We start from the raw sequence: 11,521 nt of genomic DNA, 5'->3' as shown, positions 1-11,521 counted from the left end.
CACCTCTAAGCCGGGATGAAATAAGGGGGTGGCTGCATTCTCATATGCCATACATGGCTGAGCTGGCAGGTTGCTTCATCTTCAGATCACCTCTAGTGTAGAGGGTGGTTGAACCACCCTCCAAAGCTACGATGCGCCTCCTTCATCGGCAGCTACCAATTTGATGCTCCTGTTTCAGCTTGCCTTGGGCCCTTTTTACAACCAACACCAATCGTTTGGAGACTATTAAAGCATAAAACCGGCTACTGTGAATCGTATGTAACTGCAGCCATCTCATATCAGGCCCGCTCTGAGTGGAGGCTGCCCGTTAATCACATTAATCGGCTTACTCAAGAACAATACATGGAAGCCATAATGCATCCAACGTCAGCTAGCCTTGGCCGTCCAACACAAACCCGTATAATATTTGCGGCCCGTAGGTCTGTAGCATGTCTTTTTAATGGGTATCTTTCAAGATGCCCCACTTTTGGATTGAGAAGCAAAATGCTAATGGTTGCCAAGATGGGAAAGGAAAGGCCACATGGCATATGGGATTGGCCGTATTTATATTTTTCTTTTTCTCGCACTCCTTACTGTCTCTGCTATAGAGCTTGTGCACGCACCACGATCCCCTCTGGGAGTAGCGTAGGCACCAGTAGAGGTGCTCCCTCGCTGTGGCATTTGCGCATGTGGTCGATGATGGTGTCAACAAAAAATCACAGATAAATGTGATGCCCAAGTCAAGCATGGATAGAGTGTGGAGGGCGGAGATCAAGCTGGAGAGCGACGGAGGGGATTTGCCTCACAGGGAGTTGCACGAGGGGTAGAGGGCAGTGCTCTCTCTCTCTCTCTCTCTCTCTCACTCAGGTCCTGAGGGAGGTATGTTTTGTGAGGAAACGTGTATGGGTAGAGGGTGGATGCACCAGATCATGCAAGAAAGATGGTGGAGGCGAGAGGTAGGAGGGTTGATCCCTCATTTAAGGTATCAGGTCCGATCTCTCTCTCTCTCAGGCGACACAAGAGGAAAGAGGAAATCGGGCAGTACACGAGGCGGTGATGGACCTGCGTTAGGAGGTTTATGAGGGACTCTCTATGTCTCTCACTCACGACGTATGTTCCCACAACGTCAACCACCAGTATGAGTCCAATTTAAAAGCCCGCACCTCGTCGACCTGCTGGCAGCTGGCAGCCGGATATCATTCAGTTCGGATGAACTGCACGATGTTGATCAAGCTCAAGCCGTAAAATGGGAGCCTTGAGCCGGTTGAAGAGTCCTTTGGACTGGCCGTAGCAGGTTTGGAGGCGCAAGACGCTGTCAGAAAGACGTCGTCTCTCTCTCTCTCTCTCTCTCTCTCTCTCTCTCTCTCTCTCTCTCTCTCTCTCTCTCTCTCTCTCTCTCTCTCTCTCTCTCTCTCTCTCTCTCTCTCTCTCTCTCTCTCTCTCTCTCTCTCTAGCACCGCGCGGGCGTGCGCACGTTACGACAATTCAAGGCTGGTTCTTTTTTTTTGAGAGAAGCTGCAACATTACGAAAGAGTTCCATAAATGCACGCTTTCATAGCATCCAGTTATAGCACTGAAAGCATTCACCCAATGCTGCAGCACTCAAAAATAAACTTATGGAAACTTTCCCTTGGCCTTCCAACAGTGTTCCAAGGCTAAAAAAGGTGGCCTTTTGAAATCACAGGAATTTTGTGGGTTTCCTGTTGTAGTCCAAGTCATGTTTGTGCTGTTCTACAACAATGCTCTTATAGACGACGATGGGAACGAGAATATGAGGGCGGTGTTGCGATGATCAAATTTAAAATACAGCTCCAGATTCTCTCAATTGGTAGCCCATAATTGCTCGACGAAGTTGATCTTTTGCACTCCCGCCATTGTCGCTTCAAGCACGAACCTGTCTCTCTATTCTCACTTGTCGCGCTATGCAATTTCTCTCTCTCTCTCTCTCTCTCTCACACACACACACACACACACACACACACACACACACACACACACACACACACACACACACACACACACACACACACACACACACACACACACACACACACACACACACACACACACACACACACACACGTGTTCAAGGCTCGTCGGGATCTTTGAGGTCTCTTGGGATAGTTTCCGGGGTGTGTGTGCGATAATAGAAAGAGTATAATGGTATAGCTTTTCAATCACCCAAGTGTGGTAGATTGGTTATGCCATTTCCCTCTTGAATGACAGGTCTTGAGTTCAACTCTCCTTGTCTCATAGTCTCTTGGGATAGTTTCTTACGTTGATAGATATTTAAGGTCTCTTGGGATAGTTTCTTACGCCGCCCAGTAATAGATATTAAAGGTATCTTGGGATAGTTTCTTACGCTGCCAGTAACCTTTGTCTCAGCTTAATATCGTGCCGTTTTCAATTTTAAACATGTTGGTTGAGAGCAAGAGGAAAAGGAGAAATTCCGCACCAAAATAGAAAAAAATAGTGCAAAAACCCAAAAAGATAACCTAATTTGCTAGAATTTCCTCTTGGCAAATTCAAGGAAAGGAATTTTGTGTGTTTGGAAAAATGATTTTTCATGAACACTGATGAGCAGCTACAAGCCTAAATATGGTGCCTATGGCCATCAAGTCCCTAATAGCTTTGCGAGAAAGTGACCAATTCATCCTTGATCGATTTGATAAGATGGATGGGGTAATAAGGTTGTACTTTGGAACCTCAGAAAGAAGCTTATCATAAGTAACCTCATCAAATGAAACCATAATATTATGGACCTTCTCCTTCTGCTTTTTTTTGCTCCATTTCTTGTGCTTCTGCTTGCCCAGTGCTGCCTTGCACCCTTGAAGGTACTTTAGATAGTGCAGTTTAGATGGTAGTCATTTGTTGCGGCAAAAACATTGCCGAATACAAACCACCACGAGAGCCTCTCTCTCTCTCTCTCACACACACACACACACACATACACACCACACATCGGTGTGCACCCTTGCAAACAATTAGATGGTAGGTAGGTGTGACAATAGAAACGTTACTGAATACAAACCGTTGGAGACAAGAGCCCGGGGAGGTCACCTAATAAAAATGTAACCTATCACGTGAGTTCAACAGAAGGGTATTTAAAGTTCTTGAAACTTATAGAAATATATATACAAAAGGGCATTATTTTTTCAAATTTGAAAAAAACTTACAGATTTTAAAAGAAAAGGGTACATTATAATATTAACAAAATTCACAGATAAGGGGTTTTACAAACATGTCTTGAACGCACGTGATATGGTAGTTTTACACATAGTGAACCCCCCGGGGACAAGAGACTCTCTCTCTCTCTCTCTCTCTCTCTCTCTCTCTCTCTCTCTCTCTCTCTCTCTCTCTCTCTCTCTCTCTCTCTCTCTCTCTCTCTCTCCACTCGCCCGCTTGCACCCTTGAAGGAAGTTTAGATGGCAACAATGGGTCACGACAGAAACGCTGTCGAATACAAACCGCTGGGGAAGATGAGTTGCAACACAGGTGTGCTGTAAAGTTGGCAATGCATGTGGAGGCCGCCAACACTGAGTGCAAGGAGAGCCAGTTTTAGACGAGGTTCCTTATCCTTGCATTCCACCATTGTTTGAGTAAATGCATTGAGGAAATTTAACCTACATGTTTTGCAACTTAACTCTATTTTCTTAAACTTTTCAAGTGGATTTTCTCCTTCTCTATTATAAGGCTAAGCTAAGGCACACATTTCTAGAACACTACATTCCACCCTCCTGTTCACAGTACATAATACCAGATATGTCAGCAAAAGAAGGACCACCAAATTTAGAATTTGAAGGATACGATCAAGTAGATTTAAAGCCTTTGAAACGGCTTAGTACGGATAATCCTAGGATCGGAGTCTATTGTTGGGAAGATAGAAACATTAAAGATCTTTTGTGGACTTCTCATACCAGACCAAGACAATTAATGGCCATGAATATCATCTATATCTTCAAGATCAAGGATAAGGGATCTGCAAATCTACCAACTTACCTATTTAGGGATTGTTATAACAACAACTTTGGTATGATGACTCCTGAGGAGGTAGAACAAATCAAATACCAAGGGTATTCCATACGGGATTGGATATTGGGTCAAGGACCAGAAACCACTCCAAGAGACGAACATCGTGAGAGATCATCTGAGAGTAATGTGAAGAAACCAGAAACCACCTCATCACGTAGAAAACCAGGTGACACTAAGGCCAGTCCAGGGCTACATGAGTCACTATTTCCAACAGACTGGTTTGAAGGACTCGGAACAAGAAAAACTCCCAAAAGACCTGGAGTTGAACCAAATAGACGTGTCAGACCAACTAATTTTCAAAAATGGATCAAAAAATACAGTGGATTAGGGGATCCATATGACCACTTAGCAAGCTTTAAGCAAGTGCTAAGAGCAGAGCCTATATTCGATTTCCATACTCAATTCGAGGGGTTTGGAATGACATTAGAAGGAAAAGCTTTGACATGGTTCCAAACCATTCCACCAAGATCAATCATGGACTTGAACACATTAGCTCAAGGATTTGTAGCTGCTTGTTCCAGAACGGGGATTAAACATAATACGGTAGCTCAAATCTACAGCTTTAAACAGAAACATGCTGAGTCTATTAGGGATTGTCCAACTCGAATGAAACAATACATTGCCATATGCCCAGAGATGGAGATACCTACAGAAGAACGACTTGTATCCTTGTTTTTGGAGGGACTGCTAAACAAAGAACTTCATGCTATACTCTATAGTAAAAAGCATAGAACCCTAGAAGCGTGTGTGTCTGATGCTATTGACTTAGGAGACATTGCGAGATCTTTAATGAAGAAGATGTCCCTAAGGTGGAAAAAATGGGGAAAACTTTCCTTGATATCCACACGAATGACCCTGCAGCTTGCAGACGGACACAAGGAAAAGCCCCTAGGACTGCTAGAAAAAGTACTTGTTACTTCTTGTGGCATTGAATATGAACACACTTTTGCTGTTGTTGACTTTGGCAAGAAGAACAACTATGACATCATTCTGGGAAGACCATTCATGCGACAATTGAAAATGGTCCAAGATTGGGGTTATGACCATATATACCTGAGACATATGGAAACCATAACAAAGATAAACTTGAGGGACCATAGCTATATGGATGTGACGAGAACACCAGTTGAGGAGTTTGATTCCGCCACAGTAGTAGGATCAAAACTTCCAGCTTGGTTAGGTAAGCCTAAAGAACTGTGGATGTGTGGAGCTTCACAATGTGGCAGCTTGAAACGTGAGGAATGTATCCTAGAGCGGGTTATAGAGGATAAGGACTATATCCCACAACCATTTCCTGAAGAAGAGTTAGAGCCTTTTGGATGGGAACACATCTTGGCTACTCTGGACGTGTGCGCCGTGAAGGATGCTCCCACAACAAAGTTTTGTGATGAAAATGGCTATGATGTCGTTCCTTATTTTGCAGTGAGTGTAATCCAGGAAAACGAAGAGATCTAGACATCAACAAGCTCTCGAAATAAGGAGCAAACAAAGAAATGTGGAGAATCAAAAGATGAAGAAGACGACGAGTTCTATGACTCTGTAGAACACTTCGAGCTTCAAAAAGATCAACTACCTGGGAATCAATGTCATCGCTACACGAATAAAGTGCATCAAAAGTGGATTCCAAAGTCCTCGGTAAAGACACAGCCACCACAAGCATCCTCATACATGGCTCCTAATAAGGATGCAAAGACTCACCTAGGAGGAATACGACCAGAGCAACGAGCTAACAATGCTCTAATCAATGGGATAGAAAAGTCCTCCAAGAAATTACCACCCACGAGCAAACAGACAATAACTTTACACTACCAGCCAAAAAATCAAGGGAAAGTACAGGAAGTCAACCTTGCTGAGGATAGTAGCGATAGTGATGAATCTTACGACATCCCCTATCATCAACTCAGGCCATCACTATCACCAACCCCTTCAGCAACAACCATGACAGGTCAAAAGAACAGGACAACAAGTCAAAGCCAAAAAGCTCGACAAATCTGGATACCAAAAATCCAGATAGGCCAAAAACAGATATGGATCAAGAAGACAAAGATCTCTAATGACAAATCACAAGATCCAACACCAAAACAAAAACAAGGAAAGCGTGCACGAACGGGTAAGAATATCACAAAATCGCAAGCTTTCACAACTCAGGTTTGGGCTCCAAAGAAGTTGATTCAAGCACAAAAAAGTCAGGAATTCATTTGGATTCCAAAACAACCACAGTATCAACTTTCAAGGCCTGAATCCCGTCACCAACCAAGCGTACAAGGGCCGAAGCAAAGACCACTGTCGACTCAAACAACAAAAAGGTGGATCCCAAAGAAGTCTCTTCAAACACAAAAGAAGCACAGGCAAGTATGGGTTCCCAAATGAGCGTCAGCAACAAAACAGCCAATAATCACAAAGAAATGGGTCCCAAAGAAGAACAACAAAACTGCTGTCAGTGCATCGCCACTTGAATTCTTACAATTCTTCCTACTATTACAATACAGTTAGAAGAGAGCAAGTCGCTTCAATCAAGCAAAGATACAGGAGCTTCAAAGACCATTACATTTCTTAGAATAGGAAGCCTCGCCAACAAATGCCAATAAGCAAGTTGCTTATACCCACATCTTGCACAACATAAATCTTTTCCATGCATTGACTGTGTATGCATAATAGGGCTACATTACAAGGCCTGCATAGGCACAACTTTTAATTGCCCAAGCACAACACATACCCTTTGCGATACCCTGTCGTAAAGGATGACTCCAAATAGGAAGGGGGGAAGCATTCTGAATGCGGACCTAACATTATGACTATTAGAGGGCAATGTTTTGTGAGATGCATTGAATTTTTGCGTTTTATTGTGATAATCTTTTGAAGAAATTTAGCGTATATGCCCTCATAATAGTGTTACAGAGGAGTATGGGGACAAAATCCATATATGAGCCCCTAGGGACATGTGTATAGTGTACATAGCATTTAGATTTCTATTTGAATGATTTTTCTTTTGTTGAGTTATTTTAAGATTTTCTTTGTTTATTATTAAGAAAAAAATAAAAAAAATCCATAATCCACATGAAGAAAAGACTGACGAGAGGCCTGAGCACTACAAAGAAATGAAGGTACAGGAAAACGATGAAACTTCACGAAGTATGTCTTAGCAGCCACCACAACAGCCGAAGAACTTGTCACAAAGCAGTGTCAACATGCAACCGACAAGTCATACAAGTCAGAGTCGAGTAGCTACGCCACAAAATGAGTGAGGTGTTAGTCCCAAAGCTTCAAGTAATATTCTCTGTGGTGTAAGCGTCTTAGCTATTCTAGGTACTACTCAAGTTGGAAGAGTTGAGTATATTTACGTTGTGTCGCTCATGCTGGTATAGGTGAGCAAAAGAGTTGAAGTCTAAGTACTTAAGTCTGGTGAAGTGAAGGAGAAGGTCCAAAAGACACTCACGTACTGAGCACAGTGAGATACGAGTGGAGAAACTTCTACATCGAAAACCCTTCTTGGAAAGGTGGAAGCTATTGAGACATCTTATGATGTCACATGTGCTACATTTATTCCTCGAAACACCCATCATCTCCTTCTTTCACATTGCATGCTTTTGTTGACAAATTTCTCATATGCATATAGAGTGTCCCATAATTGGCACTTGCATTAGGCACTCTTTCCGTGTTTCACCCAAGCACTCACCTTTCATGAACATGTACTTCACGTTCAACTGCTCAACTCCAATAAGAGCGTATACCAAAGGCATTTTTTTCCCTCCGGGTTTTTTCCCTTTGGTCATCCAGGTTTTAGACCCTAATCTAAAGACACCTATCACCATCCTCTTGTACATACTCCTTCTACATCAACAATAAGGAAATGCTACTCAAATCAATTGACAAATGAATTGAAGCACCAATTTCAGATCATAGCATACTTCTCCTCAATGGCGAGTCGAAGAATGGCCTACAATGACAAAGCTACATACAACACTAACAACATGATTGCACAGGAACAAAGAAGTCCCCAATGAAGAAGAGCAGACATAAAAGTAATCAGAGGATCTCAAAAGATGAATGGTTATGATGATAGAAGTCCGCTCTAATGGATCATAGTTCTTGTTGTAGTTCGACAAAGATACAAGCAGTGCAACAGATGAAGCCAAAACAACAGCAAAGTGTTGACCGCTGGGTCAACAACACAACATAACTCAAGAACAAAGAAGTCCTCAATGACAAAGAGCAGACATAAGGGTAATCAGAGGATCTCAAAAGCTTGTCCTTGATAATGCGCATTGAATGCTTGGCAGGGTTTTGAACCTCAAATTAGAATAATTAAGTCTAGGATTCGGCCTGACAGACAGACTTTGCATTGGAGTGCAACTTGACCTAAAGAAGTTAAGGGTTTAGCCATACAATTTCTACAAAAACCTTACAAAGTTGTCATTGGCTCACAAGATCAGAAAGCCAATCACTCAATTCTATAGATTGTAGAAGTTGTTTCTGAGAATCACAAATACTCCGAATTGACAGATTTTCTGGTGCAAGTGATGGATGGAGCTTTCTCTATCCATGATGATAAGAGTCAATTTAAACGACATTGGGTTCTTTTTGAATTTAGATCTGGCAGTAGACCTATAATGACAGAAACAGATGCTGCAACTCGGAGCGTGGATGTGAAAGACATAAAGTTCGTCATCAATTATGATTTTCCTAAATCATGTGAAGACTATGTACATCGGATTGGACGAACAAGACAAGCTATTGCAAAGGCTATAGTCTATACTTTCTTTCCAACAACAAAACGACATCAAAGACCACATTGCCATCGACAATCAGGTCATGTCGGGGATGACATGAACGCGGAAGGGGGGAATGTTGACCGCTGGGTCAACAACACAACATAACTCAAGTTTCATACCAAAGTCTTATCTTTTGCGAGTTATGAAATGCTGCGGAGTATGGATATAAACGTCATTTGTAATGAGTAGTTATTCTAGTTTCAGAAGCCGGGTTGCAATGGCACTTCCAGATTGTAAATACAAAGCCATTTGACCCTTTCAACCCCATTTTTTGGTAGCCTTAGTATATAAGGTACCTAGGTCATTTTGTAAAAAGGACTTTTAATCATAATCAAAACTTAGCGCTGCCGTCTACTGTGTGTGACAGAGAAAGAGAGTGAGCGTGAGCTTCATCCTATCGCTATGCCCGGCTCGCTCAACACATTGGAGATCCGACTGCACCATTGCTGTAGGCTCGAGGAGAGCTACGCGACAACGCCAAGCATTCCACACAAGATGAAGCGCACACGTCGACGCATCTACGAGCTATTTGTGGCCGTAAGTGTATCAAACGATGTCTGTTTTCAGCGTGCTAATAATCTATAGAATTGTGGAGACATAAGCTATGCATAGGTACTCATAAATTTCAATTTCGGGCACTTTTAAAATTGTGTTCTGTCATCCTATGCTTTTTCCGCAGATAGGTTTAGAGTGAGGGTTTTGAGTGTAGAAGCTTAGGGACAGGTGTATCCTAGTGAGGGGATGGTGTTCCTTAAGTTTCGTATGAATCTGGCATGATTAGGTGAGTTACCTTCTGTATGTGTGTATGTGGCTAGGTGGTGTAGTTGAGAGCAGTGAGGTTCTTGATTGTGGTTTAGTTGGCCTTCCTGAGGGTTGTATGTGTAGGATGGTCTCAGCCTGACAAGCTTAAGAGATTTCCTCCGTGTGCCTATCGTGTCATCTGTGTCCTCGATTGACATTATGTTGATCTAGGTAGTGTTTGCATGCACTTCATGGGTGTGTGAGTCGCTCCCCGTCCAACAATCATTTTTGTCGATAGAGAGGCCTAAAAATAGAGAAATTCAACAAAAAACAATAAAGATGTGTTTTTCAAGGGATTTTCTTAATTATTGGATTTTTACTTTACTTTTTTAGAGCATTTTGCTATTTTCTTGGATTTTTTTAAATAAACAGGTCAAAATTAATAATTAATAGCAAGGAAGCTCAGATGTAAAAATTGAAGACACGATGGTGATCATAAGGACAAGGCAGACAAGCACAAAAATTTTCAATGAAATCAGAAGACGGAAGCGGGAAGCCTAGATTAGGTGGCCAGGCCTACTTTTGCAAAATTCTTGCAGAATGAGCTACAAGAATCCGATCAAGGAAATTTTTGAGTCTAACATAGATTTCACGGCCTAGTAGGACTAGCAGAGGAATCTGGGGAAATTTGGTTCGGGAAGTCCAGGTATAGTTATCCATGGCAGGCTAAAACCACCTCATTTCCACTTGGAGCCTTTGTAGAGAGAGATTTCGGCCTCTTTTGCGCGACATTTCCGGAGCTCACAGTTGACCTTTTTCAGCGCCATCTCACACGAGACATGAGGGGTAAGTTCTTTACTCGATAATGATCCATTTTGTACGGCCGGTAGCTAGTCTAAAGCCTTCGAAAAAACCCTAGAAACCGAGCAGTGCACGAAGACCTACGACCTAAAACTGACCATAGCGGCCTGCCAGCTTGATCAAATCGGATTGGATTTGAACCATAGCATGCCCTAACATAATAGAACCTTTCTATGCCATCAGATGACCATTTGACTGGGGTCAAGGGGGTCCCCAGTAGAAAAGTTAGGTTTTTGGCAAATGCTAGAATTCCGACCTGACTTCACAGATGGCTTACTAATGAGATTCATATACAATGTATATGATTGGTTTGGTGAAATCCATGAAGCAAAGCCCTCGAAAAGCAAAAAATAGCTCGAAGGTTAAAAAGCGTCAAATTCGACATACGAGGCCAAACTGACTCCTAATGAGCCAGAATTGGACATGTAGCTTCACGACTATGTTACGGACATCTAAAGCCTCAAAGTTGACCGACCAACCCAACAGACAGAGTAATCCCAAAAAATGGTGATTTCAGAGTCGACAGAGAAAAAAGTGATGCTGGCATGACCAAACTTGACCAAATTCAATTTAGGACTTGTATTAGGTTTTGCAAAGTTTTTGTCACTATTGTAAATAATCGCGATTATTTACTTTGCATCAGTTTTGCTTGGAAATTGTCAAATCACCTCACCTATCATGTGTATACACCTATTACATGCCAAAAATCAAGTATGAGCCAAATGACCACCCATTACTTGTAAAACTGCGAAAAAACGTAAAGAAGTCTTTGCAAGCCAAATTTTGGGTTATGGACAACTTTTCTTGATCCAAATCACCTCATATCTCATACCCAACGTCTATACAATTCCTAGAACCAATTTGTACCAAACAATATCAATTTTGGAAGAAAAGTTAATAATCGCGATTATTTACTTTTTGGTCAAAATTGAGGAATTTTGATATTTGGCCATCAAACATTCAAAGTACATGTTGTGATAAGCCCACTAGCCAAATTTGAATCAATTTGGATTTCAAAATCTCAAATTTCCTTTATATCTACTATTTTAGAGACCTAAAGCCAAAATCAGGTACCATTTTCAACCTGTGCATCCAAATGAGCCCATATTTCACTCAGAACATGTATTTGGCATATA

This window comes from Adiantum capillus-veneris, chromosome 14 (genome assembly GCF_014529385.1).
Source record: "Adiantum capillus-veneris isolate H3 chromosome 14, ASM1452938v2, whole genome shotgun sequence".
NCBI lineage: Eukaryota > Viridiplantae > Streptophyta > Polypodiopsida > Polypodiales > Pteridaceae > Adiantum > Adiantum capillus-veneris.
This window is presented reverse-complemented; position numbering follows the sequence as displayed.